Raw genomic sequence first — 13,755 nt, 5'->3', positions numbered from 1 at the left:
CCGCCGCGTGGGCAGATGCGGTAACGGCAGGACAGGTGGAACTGAAGACCAGAAAGCACAGAGAAGCCAGAAAATGTGAAAGAACCGTACAAACCATCACAGCCCAGGAAAGCGCTCTTAAAGAGCAGAAGAGATAAACAGACCAGGAGAAGAAGAGGAAAGAATATACAACGAACAACTGAGAGTGGTTTCACTTTTCAAAAGGCAGAATAAAAACTAAGCCCAGGAAGCCAAGATCAGATTATTGTGATTTCATCTGATTAGCGAGAGAGGTTGCACAGCCTATTATTTTTCAAACATCTGCCATGCCCTTGCCAAGAGAAAGAAAAAGTTCAGGAGACAAAAAGGTGTTTTGCCCATGTAGGGGCATACTAGGAGATTTTGTTCTTGGAAAACCCTGACTCCCTAATTTCACTGCCCAGAGTAAAGGAGTTGTCTGGTGCCATCTTTGAGGGCTGAGTTTACAAATGCCCTAGTATTGTCGGTTATAGGGAAGAACCATGCAAGGACCTGAACATGCTTACCGTTTTTGTGGTCATTTTAGCCTGTGGTTCCATAGTGATTGCTCCTTGGCAGCTAGTCCAATGATTTAGCGTCACAGTGTATCTAACGACGTCTTTATGGGTTCAGCAAGTTGTGGCTGGCCTGGTTCCTCACAGACTTTGGTTTGGTCTCTGTTCTTATCCTCTGGAGCCCTTCATCCTTCTCTAAAGCCTTTTTGTTTCTATTTCCCAGCTGAGCCAAGGTCCTCTCTGCACCTAGCTCCTGCTCTATCAGACATCTATAAATCAGCTTCCTCACCCACACCTGCCACTATCCTGCCCTCAGCAAAGCTTAGTAGTCACCTCCACTTGCCGAAGGCCGAGGAAGATTTTAGTTCACCTCTTATCTTCTCTGTGGCACCTGATGGTGTCCTACGAGCGACTTCTCCCTTCTGGAACCCCCGTCTTCTCCAAGCTTTCCAACATTCTCTGCTATTCTTCTCTGTCTTTTCTGGCTGTTAATTCTTTGTCTCCCTTGCACGCTCCTGTTCTTCAGCCCTGCAGTGATTAATTTTAAGTGGTAACTTGACTGGGCCACAGGGTGCCCAGACGTTTGGACAAACATTGTTCCAGGTGTGTCTGTGGGGTGCTTGTGGATGAGATGAACATTCAAATCTGCAGAATGGGCACTGAAGGTGGCCCTCCCAGGGGAAGTGGGTATCATCCAATCTACACAAGAACTGAATAGAACTAAAGGCTAAATAAGGAAGAATTTGCTTTCTCTGATGGTCTTGAAGCTGGGACATCAGGTTTCTCAGGGCTTTGGAACAGAACTGAAACTCATTGATTCCGCTACTCCTCAGGCCATTTGGCTACAGATCTTGGGATTTCTCTTGTCTATAATCACATAAGCCTTTTTTTTTTTTTTTTTTTTTTTTTTGATGCTGGTATTGAAACTAAGGCCCTGTACATGCTAAGCATGGACTTTATCGCTGAGCTGTGTCCTCACTCAGAGCCAATTCTTTACAATAAAATTATTTATTAATTGCCCCTTGGTTCTATTTCTCCGAAGAACCCTAATTCAAGCCCATTGTTACACCTCCCTCACAGTTTTAAAGGAGTCATGCACCCCGGTTTCAGCCACATCTCAGCCCCCCAAATTCTGCTGCTGTGCCGCAGCTGTTCTCACCAAGGTCTCTTTAATGGGCTTTCACAGATATCCACAAACTGATACACGTACCCCATGAACGTTACCTTCAGTGGCAGAAGGGACTTTGTGGATGTGATTAAATTAAGGATCTGGAGGTAGAAAGATTGTCTTGGGTTGTCTGGGTGGATTTTAAATGTTATCACAAGTGTTCTCATGAGAGAGAGGCAGAATAAGATCTGACACATGCGCAGGTCTCCATCACTGGTGACAGAATACCTGAGATAAACAATTCACAAGATGGAAAGATTTAGCTTGCCTTAAGGTTTCAGTCCATAGTTGGTTCTGTTGTTTGGGGCTGTGGTGAGGCAGAATATTACTGCAGGAAGGGCATGGTACAGCAAAGCTTCTCCCTGATGGTGTGGAGGAAGCAAAACAAGAGAGAGAAGAGCCAGAATTGCAATACGCCCCCCAGCGACATCACTTCTGGCCATGAGACCCCCCCCCCGCCACCTCTTAATATTTCTACCATATCTCAATAGTGCCACAGCTGGGACTTAATGCGTGTGACCTTGTGGACCATGCCAGATCCAAAACATGACAGCACAGAAGAGAAGAGTAATCTGTCAATGGAAGCTGAGACTGGAGCGAGGCGCCGTGAGTCAGGGAATGCTAACAGCTTAGGTGCTGGGGAGGGCAAAGGACAGATTCTCCCCCAGCACCTCCAGAGGAAGTCACCTACCCATCACCCCAGCTTTACCCAGTGAGACTGGTTTTGGGCCTCTGACCCTGAGAACTGTAAGAAAACAAGTGTGTTTTATTTTAAAGCACTAAGTTTGCAGCAATTTATTACAACAGCTATAGGAAACTTATACATTCTCTAAGAGCTTCACATGGAGAGACTTGTTAGACATCTTTCAGTCTCCATATGACCTAGCAGAACTATTGGCACTCTTGAACATTCCCTCAGGAAACGTTCTTTCCTTTGGTTCACAGCCAGCATTTTTGCTATGGCTCGTGTCTAGAAGCCCCTCCACTCACTCACCCCCCAAAAATCTCACGCAGTCATAGGTGGGGCTTTTTCAGAAATGGTTGACTCTAGGATGTGTGACTGATTCATGGTGCAATTGTAGGATTAAGAATGCTAGGATTAAGTGTATGATTTCAAAATCAGTCCACTGGTTGGTTTGGCACTGCCTTAATCCCAGTAGTCTGAATACAGTATAAGGGACCAAAAGAGACTTATCTTGTGTCTTGCTTGCTTTGCTGCCTTCTGCCTTCCATGAACTATTTGTCCTCTGCAATGCCTGTCTGCCTTGCCACCCTGCTTTGAGCCAGCTGATTATGGACTGAAATCGCTACAAATGGAACTAAAAAAACCTTTCCTTCTTTAACTTCAAGTGTCAGGTATTTTGTCTCAGCAAAGAGAGAAAAGAAACTAAGACAATTTTCTTCTTTTTCTCCTGCCCCTGTCCTCTCTTCCTCATGTACTTGGTGAGCTTCTTTCCTGAGTCCCACAGTAAATATTGGTATGTTTAACTTTAGTCTCTGGCTATCTTTTTCTTTCAAATTATGCATTACTTTGGAAGACCATCCAGATTTTTGTCCTTAGCCCATATAATCTCCTTTCCTATGAGTCTAACTGCAATGCAGGTATCTGTGTCTGGATCCTTAGAGGCATGTCAAACTCAGTGGATCATATAAACTCTTCTGTTCCTTCCCACAATCTCAGTTTTCTTTGCAATAAGTGTGAAAATTAAGGTAGATTGTCAGTTTGACTGGCTTGGGATCTGCTGAGGGGATTTATTTATTTATTTATTCATTCATTCATTGAGGCAGGGTCTCACTATATAGTCCATGCTGGCCTTGAACTCACAGCCATACTCTTGCCTCAGCCTCCCATGTGCTGGGATTACAAGCATAGCTGAGGGCATTAGTGAAGCACACCTATGGGTGTGTCTGAGTAAGCCATGAAGATATGACCTTGATACTATATCTGGTTCCTTGACCTTCCTCTCTGACACTGTTCCCCTGCTCTTCTCAGTGGCTATTCACAGAGCAGCTCTTTCTGTCATAGTGTTCCTGACCTGAACCACCAGACCTTTCTGTCACAGTGTTCCTGCCTTTGAGCCAGCCCCACCATGGACTGAATCACCTGAAATTGTGAGCCAAATTGAAATTTTTCTTCTCTAAATTCTGGGTGTTGAGTATTCTGTCTCAGTGGTAAGAAAACTGAGGATACAACAGGCATATGACCAAGTTCATCCTGACTTGGTTAGATCAGGGCACCTAGATGTTTGGTCAAATTCCAGTCTAAATATTGCTGTGAAGACATTTATTGGATGAGGCTAAATCTGAAATTGGAAGACTTTGAATAAAGCACATCATCCTCCATCACGTGGGTGGGCCTCATCCAATCAGAAAAAGACTGACACACACAGGGAGAGAAGGAATTCTGTCTCCATGCTGTTTTCAGATTCATACTGCAATATCACCTTTGGCTGGCAATCACATGAGCCAATTCATAAAAACAAGGCTTTCTCTCTGTCAGTTCTGCTCTCCAACCCAACCCAGAAACCCAGGAATATTTCTTGGCTCTGTCATTTTTGTAGTTCTCACATCACATCCCAGGGATCCCACCTACTAAGCAGAATCTCCCTCTGCTCAGACCCTCACTTCTTTTGCTTGCATTGCTTTGTCTCCTACCTCATCTATTTCTAGTCTGGTGTTAATCCTCAGTTTACCAAAAAAAATCACTGGTGCCAAAGCATTTTCATGAGGCATCAATCTGTCATGCAACTTCTTGACTTAAAACATCTTTGTGTGTCCTCTCCTGCCTTCTCTCTACCCAGAACTCCAGGACTTCTCCCCAGTACTGTCTCTTTGGTGTCCTGACCAAAGCTGCTTACATAGGGCAAGTCCAGCCCTAATGTGAGCTTAGTAAGATCAGCACAGGGGCATGAGGTCAAAGCAATGATACTTTAAAAATTTTTTTTGTATTAAGATATAATGTATGTACTCTATATCTGACCTATTTAAGGTAGATTTTACCATTACAGAATGATACAAGCACCACAATAAGCTTTAGAATACTTCCATCACCTCAAGAAACACTGCACTCATGAGCAATCAGTATTTTTTCCCAGCAATGAGAAGGTAACTAAGACAAAGACTGAAGGGTTCTCCCTGGGACCTCGCACGGAGGAAGGGTGAGGGTCTCAGAGGCCCCTTTTACAGGGACACTCATGCTTTTTGTCAGAGCTCTGCCCTCATGGCCTAATCATCTCCTAAAGCCTCCCACCTCCAAACGCCGTCAGCTGGGGTTTCAGTCATGAAACCCTGGGGGAGCACACAGACATTGAGACGATGGCAATCATCTCAAGTAATGTTAAGGTCATAGCTGAGTAGCACTGGATATGTTCACATTATTTCATGCAACCGTTACCAACAGCCACCCCCAAAATATTTCTTATTGTGTAAAATGGAAACTGTGATAATTAAACACTAACTCCTCATTTTTCCTTCCCCTGAGCTCCTGGCAACCATCATTCTACTTTCTCTACGAATGTGACTACTCTGCATCTTATACAAGAGGAAGCATGCAGTATCTGTCTTCTTCTGGCTGGTCTGTACCACATAACGTAATGTCCTCAAGGTTCATCCATGTTGTAGCACATGGCAGAATTTCCTTGCTCCTTAATGCTGAATAACATTCCTATGCATTATTCAGAAAAAAACTGGAAAACTGCACATACTACATTTGTTTATTCTTCTTCCAGGGAACACTTAGGTTGGTGACAGTCCTTTGCTTTTTAAATACTGTCTATGGTAGAGAAGTTAAGGCCACATGCAGGGCAGTCAGATGGACTGGATTTGAATCCTTGCTCTCCCGCTTATAGCTCTGCAACCTTGGGCTGTGCTCAGTTACTCATTTGTGCAATGGGAATAATAAAATTGCTGTGAAGACTTCATACACGTCATCCAACGTCACTCTGTCAGCACAGGGTGGTGTCCGGGAAGGAAGCCCTGGGGAAAGTGCGAGGAATCCCCCACACCTTGTGGTTGCTTTGGATGACTGCGGAATACATAGAGGAGCTTTGGAGTCAAACCGCATGCTTCCCACCCCAGCTATATACTTAGTGCATGTGTGACCTGGGGGAAATTATTGGAAGTCTCAGATCCTCATTTCTTCATCTGTCTTAAAAATCCTCTTCAAGAGAGGGCCCTAAGATTCAAGGAGTCCATATTTGTATGTTTGTGACTTGTGTGGTACCAGTGGACATAAGGGTTTTCAATACTGGGTTATGTATTTTATAGGCACTATCTCTAATTTTCATCATCTGAGATGGATAATATTATGTCTGAATTCTGGATGTAGGAACTCAGGCTTAGAGAAATTAAATTGTGTGCCTAAATTCCCTAAATCTACTGAGCAGCTCAGCTGAGAGGACCCCAGGGCCAACTGTGGTGCTCTTCTGCGCCCCCACTGGTGGGAGGTAGGATTGACGGTCCACCTGGATTACGCTAGAGAAGCTTGGCATGCTCTTTCCAAGAGGTCCGGAGCTGGAGAGATTTACACTTGAAAACTGGCATCTCTGACCATTGTAGGTTTTTTAAAAAAATCTTTTATTAAGTAGAGGAAGTGTTACAGCCAAGTCAGATTTACCCACAGCATAGGAAACATGAACAGCAACTGGGAGAAGAGGAGGGAACCGAGTTCTGTTACACTGGGGCCTCAGAGGAGTTCAGCACTCCAAATTCTGAGCCCCCAGCTTTGGGGAAACAAGGATTTTATATCTTCGTGTTAGTTGGGGTGGGCCAGGAGTGACCTAAGCATAATTTTACTGAGGCAGAAGTTTAGCAGGTGTCAAAGGGAAATTTTGGGCATGTACATATTGTTATCTTGTGGGTACAAAGTAGAACAAAACATTACCTATAGGAGGGGTTTGCGGTGAACCCCTCGACTGTGGTACAGAAAACAGGGGCATAGGAACTCGGGAGAAGGAGGAAGGAGCAGGTCCCAGGGGGTCTATTTTCTACATTAGAAGGAGAAAGTAAAAGTAGAAGGAAAATTGGGATCAAGAGTAAGTGTGCCGGCTATGCATTTCTACTATAATGGCAAGGAACTGGGAGATGTGCCATTCAGGCACCCTAATACACAACAGAGAGAGCCTCAAATTTAGACTCTTTTTTTTTCTTTTTTTGATACAGGGTCTTGCTATGCAGTCAGGCTGCCTTGAGCTCACTTTGTAGCCCAGGCTGGTCTCAAACTCACAACGATCCTCCTGCCTCAGCCTCCCGAGTGCTGGGATTACAGGCTTGTGCCACAACGCCCAGCAAATTTAGACTTTTGACTTTACACCAATGAGATTTTATGATGCCTTGAAGTATGTGAAGCTGCTGGCAATTTTATGTGGTACAAACTGATATGTATAGTTATTATTATACTGGTGAAAATAACTCTTGGATAAAAATTATGGTGAAATGTATGTAAACTTGTTTTGACACTTTTTTTCTTTTAGGTAGTATACCAGGGGCCCCAAATAAATATCTGGAGTTTCTAAGGTATTGGCCTGAGGCCAGAGATATAGCTCATCGTCATAAGCACTTGCCTGGCAAGGCTGAGGTCATGAGTTCTATTCCCGGTACCAAAAAAAGAAAAAGGTATTGGCCTGGAAGGGGACCCCTGCCTGTTCCTTCTCCCTTCTCCATACTTAAGCCGTGATTCCCTGTAGCTCCTCAGTTCTATGGACAAAAATGTCTTCATCAGTATCTCCCCAGCAGCGATTCAGTTTCCCTCAACTCTCCATAGGCAAAAAATTTCATAAATCTCTCCAGGGGCCATTGTGAGACTCCCCCATGGGTCAGTCTTAAAGACTAGATCGGGGGACGGTGAGGAACAGAAGGAGAAGGTAATAAAAAGGAATTGGCATGTGTCATGTACATCCATCAGCTCCCCACAATAAATGCAACCGTTGTGTACTACAAGCCCGCACTAATAAGAATAAAAATAATGTTTAAAGTGAGACTTTTAGTTAGGCATGGTGCAGCATGTATGTGATCCCACCATTCTGGGAGGCTGAGGCAGGACGACTGCAAGTTCAAGTCTAGCTTGGGCAAATCAGCCATTTAGCAAGATCCCGTTTCAAAATAAAAACTTTAAAAAAAATGACTGGGGATGTACTTCAGTGCAAAGGCCTGAGCTCAGTCCTCACTACTACAGAGACTAAGGACGTTGGGAGGGGGAGAAAGAGAGAGATCTTCAGGCTCATTAATTAGATCTACGGGGCATAGTGAAGAAAGACACTTCTTGGGGGCACTTCCTTAGAGGTATGGGGTCAGCTGTTAAAATCTTTGAAAGCCCTGAGAGTCTTGAGTATGTTTACACATCAGAAGAGACTGGGCCAGCAGAGAGGAATCAATGGTGAGAAAAGAAATCATTAAGAGCAGGAGGCTAAAAGATATGGGAGGAGGAAGGATTCAGAGTCCACAGGTAGACTTGGACAGGAAGGGCCTAGCTTCCCATGAGACCATAGGGAAGGGAGAGGCATGAGGAGGTGTGGGGAGGAGCAAGTGGCAGGAAGCTGAGGGGTTTTCTTGTGGGAGGGCCCCCTGTGTTCCACACACAGGAGGCAAGGCTTGGCTGGAAGGCGCGGAGTGGGTGTAAGTGGAATGGGATGGCATCTGTTCTGTGGCTTCCAGGGGGAAGGAAGGGAGTTGAGGTAAGAGAGCAGCTGAGGTGTGGAGCTGTGGCCTGAGGAGGAACCAGCACAGTGGGCCTGCAGGGAGTCACGGCAGCAATGAGCTGGAGAACAGGATTGCGGCCAGCCGTGGGCGGCGGGCGTTTGGAGTGGGGGGATCTGCAGGGAACAGCTCCGCAGAGGTGATGACAAGGTCCGGGCGTGGCTGTGGGTGTGAGTGATTTGCTGGAGCCAGCAGGGCTACAGGAAGTGAAGGGAACCGTTCCAGAACACCGAGCGGAAGCCCCACTTCTGAGACCTCAACTGCTGCTGGCCAAAGTGATGTCAAGTCAGGTCCAGTGTGTCAGAAGACGCATGCTGCTCCCGGGACGGAGAGCGATGGGTGGGGAAGGCTCAGAAGAAGGGAGAAGGAAGAAGTGGAAGGGCCAGCCTGGGACAGGCTGAAGGGGCAAACCCGCGTCTCCCAGGCAGGTGCTGCTGCTGAGAGAAGCAGTCTGCCGGGTTGCGGGACACTGGGCTAGAGCCTTGCGTCTGTGCATGTACCTCTTCCAAAGGCAAAGGAGCAAGCCCTGGTGCTCTGGTGCAGAGGTACCAAAGGCAGCTCGTCCGTGCCTATAAAACCTAAGCACCTGTTCAGCTGTGTCTTTTGCAGTGTTGGGGACTGAACCCAGGGCCTTACACATGCCGGGTTGCCACTCTGCTCTGCCACTGAGCTGCACGCCCTGCCCCACTTGTTCAAACTGCACCTGCCTCGAGCAACTGGTAACAGTATCCTGCTGAAAGCAAAGCACTGTCTCCATCACAACTCTAGTCCAATCTGCTGGAGTCCAGTCTCCCTTTACTCTGGCTTCCTGCCCTCCGTCCGTGTAACCATTCAAAGTCTCCACTTCTCCAGTGGCTCCTATGCCATCTTCTGGGAAGCCTTTGTGTGTCGAGCGCCAGAGGTATCCGGTTTCCGCTCAGTGGAGTTAGGATTTGAATGTGCTGGATGCGCTGTGGCCTGGAACCTCGTAGCTGCGCCCTATGGGAGGGCGCTGCTTTGCCTGATGTGAGCCCTCTCTGGAGTCCGCCTGCACCGAGGGACTGTTGGATGTCAGGTGCAGAGCCTCAGCCACCTCTCCTCAACGTGGGCTGACTCTGAAGGACCATCCCAGCTGTAAGGTTCCCCGTCGGATAGGTTGGTGCCTTTGTTGTGACTCCTTCTTGGGTCATCTTCCTTGTCTGCCCGACTCTGATGCCCTTGCAACCCCACGGGTGTGGATCCGGAGAGCATCCTCCCAATAAACCTTCCACCTCAGGGTCTGATTCCTAGTACATAGCCAGACTTACCAAATAAAAATATAAGACTCCAGCTGAGTTTGAATTTCAGATAAATAAGGAATACTTTTTAGTGTGAGTATATCCCTAAATACTACATGGGACAGCCTTACCCTAAAAATTATTTCTTGTTTTTCTGAAATTCAAATTTAGCTGGGAATCCTATATTTTATCTGGTGGCCCCACTTCTTAGGGAACCCCCACCTGTGACACGAGCTGAAATATCACAGCCCTGGTAGTTTGTGACATTGGAGGCCGGTAGCTTCTGTCACCACGAAGGAATACAAAGGTCACTGAAGACGCAAGAGCCTGGGGTGTTACAGTGTCTGTGGGACATCCTGTCTGGAGAATGGTTCAGGACAAGGGTTGCTGATGGGGCTGACTCATTCTCAGAAGCAGAGATAAAACAGACCAGCTCTCCAGGAAGAAGGTCTCACAGTATGTCTGTGAAGTCCACCATCTTGGTGAGGTCACCAGGATCGCAGACAGAACCAGTCTGAGACTGAAGGCCAGGGCATATCCTTGCCTTGGCAGCCATGAAAGGAGACTGTGCCCTGCCTTCCTCAGGTGGGGGAGCTGGCTTCACAGCAGGAGGAAGGGACTCAGCCAGAGACACCCCTCCTCCACTTTGAGTGACAGCCCCAGTTGAAGACTGGGGACATTTTCATGGTAAGGAATAAATTGTTTGTCTTTGTTTTGTTTTTTTGAGACAGGGTCTTACTGTGTAGCCCAGGCTGGCCTCAAATTCTGGGCGATCCTTCTGCCTCAGCCTCCCGAGTGCTGGGATTACAGGCATGCACAACCACGCTCAGTTTAGGAATGAGTTTTAAGTATCAAAGTGAGTCGATTTTAGTAACCAACATTGAAGAATTAGGTCAAAAAGAAGAAACCTAACCCAAGAAGAGAAACGAGGATTCAAGAGGAACATTCACATTTCATGCTTAGATCCACCGAGCTATCCTCCCAATAAATCATTTACAATTATTACTGTCACACCGAAGAGTGTTTAACCCTGAGAAACTGAGCTTCCTCACATTGTAGGTAAAGATGTCTTTATCAATGCCTACCAGAGAAACAGAGAGAGGATAACAGCGTGGAAAGGGCCTCAATCCCTACTCCTTGTCCAAGCCACCCTGTTCTCACTTTCAGCATGGCTTCATGGTTCCAGAGGGGAAGATGGTGCACTGCTCAGTCTCCTAGAGAAGCTTGTCACACTGGCTTTCCTGATGGGAACTTGACTTTGTTCATTGTTGGAGGAGCTCAGGACTTCACTGATGGCTGTGGTACTTTTCAGGGGAGCTCTGGTTCTGACTTTGAGTATCCCTTCCTGGCTCCACTACAGATCCCTCAGCCTGCTAGCACAGGTCTTCATCCCACTGGCACAGATTTTCTAGATTCCACCGCTGATTTTTGGGTCTTCCCAGTGCAGATCCATGAAACAGGCCTGCATGAGACATTGCCGTGGGCTCTTGGCCTCCAGCTGGGCTGGTGGGAGGCATTGCTATGGGCTCTAGGTCTTCAGCTGGATTCATGCAGGACATTTCTGTGGGATCCAGGCCCTCAGCTGGATTCTTTGGTCTTCAGTGTGTGGACAGATTTCCTGCACTCTCTTTGTATATGATTCTTTGGGTGACTATTATAAATAATCTTATAAAATATGTGCCCTGCATTATATTGTTCCCCTTGCAGAAACCCCCAGACTACAACATACCTGTAGTGGATTGATACCTGGTGGTCAACTTATAACCCCCAGCTGAACTGAGTAAGTGTGGTGCTGGGTGTGGGAGGCCCACCTGAGGACTGTTGCCAGCGGCATAAAGGCAGACCTGGAGAAGAAGAAGCAAGGCTGCTGGGAGCTGAGAGAGGCTGTGGGGAGCTGGCTTTCCTGATGAACTTGGCTGTTTTCATCCACTGAGGAGCTCGGGACCTGGCTGGCACTGAGAATGGCTTCAGTTCACTTTGGAGAGCTCTGGTCCTCACTTTGAGCATCCCTCCCTGGTTCTGGAGGGGAAGATGGTGCACTGCCAGCCTCCAGGAAAAGCTTGCTGCGTTGGTTTCCCTGAAGGGAACTTGGCCATCCTGATCATTGGAGGAGCTTGGGACCTCACAGTTGCCGAGGATGGCCATGGTACCTTTTGGGGGAGCTCTGGTTCTTCTGAGCATCACTTCCTGGCTCCAGTGCAGATCCCTCAGCCTGCTAGCATAGGTCCTTCGTTCTGCTGGCACAGACTTTGTAGATTCCACCACTGACCTTTGGGCCTTCCCAGCAGATCTGTGAAACAGGTCTGCATGAGACATTGTCATGGGCTCTGGGCCTCCAGTCGGATTCGTGGGAGGCATTGTTATGAGCTCTGGGTATTCAGCTCAACTCATGTAGGACATTGTTGCTGGATTCCTTGGTCTTAGTGTGTGGACAGATTTCCTGCACTCTTTTGTATACTGTTCTTGGGTGACTTATAAATAATCGTATAAAGTATGTGTCCTGTATTATGTTGTTCCCCTTGCAAAATAAGCCCCAAACCAACACAGTACTCCACCCCTGACTACTGCCTCTCCTTGTTGCGAAACCCCCTTCTTGCCACCTGGGCTCATTCCCCAGAATTTCATTTGGTTTTCTTTTCTGTTTTGTTTTTTTTTGCTGTATAATTCCTTATTTAAAATTTTAAATGCCAGCTTCATTTAAATATAACTGTCATACAGCAAAATTCATCCTTTGAAATGTTTGATTGAGTTTTTTTTTTAACATGATCTTACAATCAAGTTGCTTTTCATTCTTAGCTAGCTGGGGGAAGAAAGGTCCTACAAATATTCACGCACAAGTCTTTCTGTGGAAAAATGTTATTTCTCTTTTTTTTGAACCTCTAGGGGACCACGAGCCTAGCCAAAACTCAGGAGTTCTAGTATAATGAGAGAAGAGAATGATTCTGCTATGATAACCCACAGCTCAAACCTTATCTCTTTTATGGTACCATTGAGGATTCAACCAGAGAAATCAGTAGGACACCCCCCCACACACACACACACACATACACTACCACACCGCCCTCTGCGATATCTTGTGAGTAACTCTCTGGCTGAGCAAGTCAGAAATCTTCTGGGAAGGCCTTCTGTAAGAAAAGATCAGGACATTTGAATTTGGGGGGCATGATTTTTTTTAATTCTTTCTATGTTCTAGATAGCAGTCCTTTGTCTGAGGGGCAGTTGGATAAAATTTTTTCCCAATTCGTGGGTTAAGAACATGAAAGAATAAATAAAACCCAAAATGTACAATAGATAATAAAAAAAGGAAAGAAATTACTCAAAGAAAGGAACAACTGGGATCAGTAGCACAACTGTACTGCTGGTGTCTGATGATTTGTTGAGGGGAACAGTTAATGATTAAAAGTTGTTTTAGTATTTTGACCAATTTTACAAGCTTATATCTGGTAATCTGAGCAACTTATGTGATGAAAACAATTTGCAGTTGACAACCATTGGTGAATTCCTACCATCCTGTCTAGTGAAACTGTATTGTCTCTAATATTCTTTTAAATTATTATTTTCTTATTCCCTTGAACGATTTGATCAATCTTCCATTCTTACATCTGGTAATCTGAGCAATGTAGTTGAAGATAACAATATATAATATAACAACCACTGTTAATCCCTATTATTTGGTTTGAAACCCCATATCAGTTTTAATGTCCTTGCTATGTTTTGTTTGTATTTTGCTATTGTTCTTTTTTTGGTGCTATTTTCTTTAAAATAAAAATTAAATAAAAAAAGAAGAAAAGATCAGGACGGTCTAACTGACTATAAGTTATGCCTATCTAGGATAGTCTCTCGAACCTAAATGTCAACTGACTGGGGATTTCAGTCACATCTGCAAAATCCCTTCACAGCAGGATCTTTATTCATGTTTGATTGGTACCTGAGAGATGGATGCTTGTGCTACCACTGGCTACTACCTCCCTTCTGTCCTCCAAGCCTTCTGAAAGAACATTTCTTGTGGCTCACCATGTTTGAAAACATATCAGAAAGGGAATTTTGAGAAATGTAATTCACCAAGCCACCATACCTCTGGTCTTCATTGGAAAAGTCCCAGTGAAAATCTGTCCTTGGCCCAACT

The sequence above is a fragment of the Chinchilla lanigera genome, unplaced genomic scaffold, assembly GCF_000276665.1.
Source record: "Chinchilla lanigera isolate Chin_1 unplaced genomic scaffold, ChiLan1.0 scaffold00030, whole genome shotgun sequence".
Classification (NCBI taxonomy): Eukaryota; Metazoa; Chordata; class Mammalia; order Rodentia; family Chinchillidae; genus Chinchilla; species Chinchilla lanigera.
The sequence above is the reverse complement of the archived record's forward strand: the minus strand, read 5'-3'. Positions refer to the sequence as shown.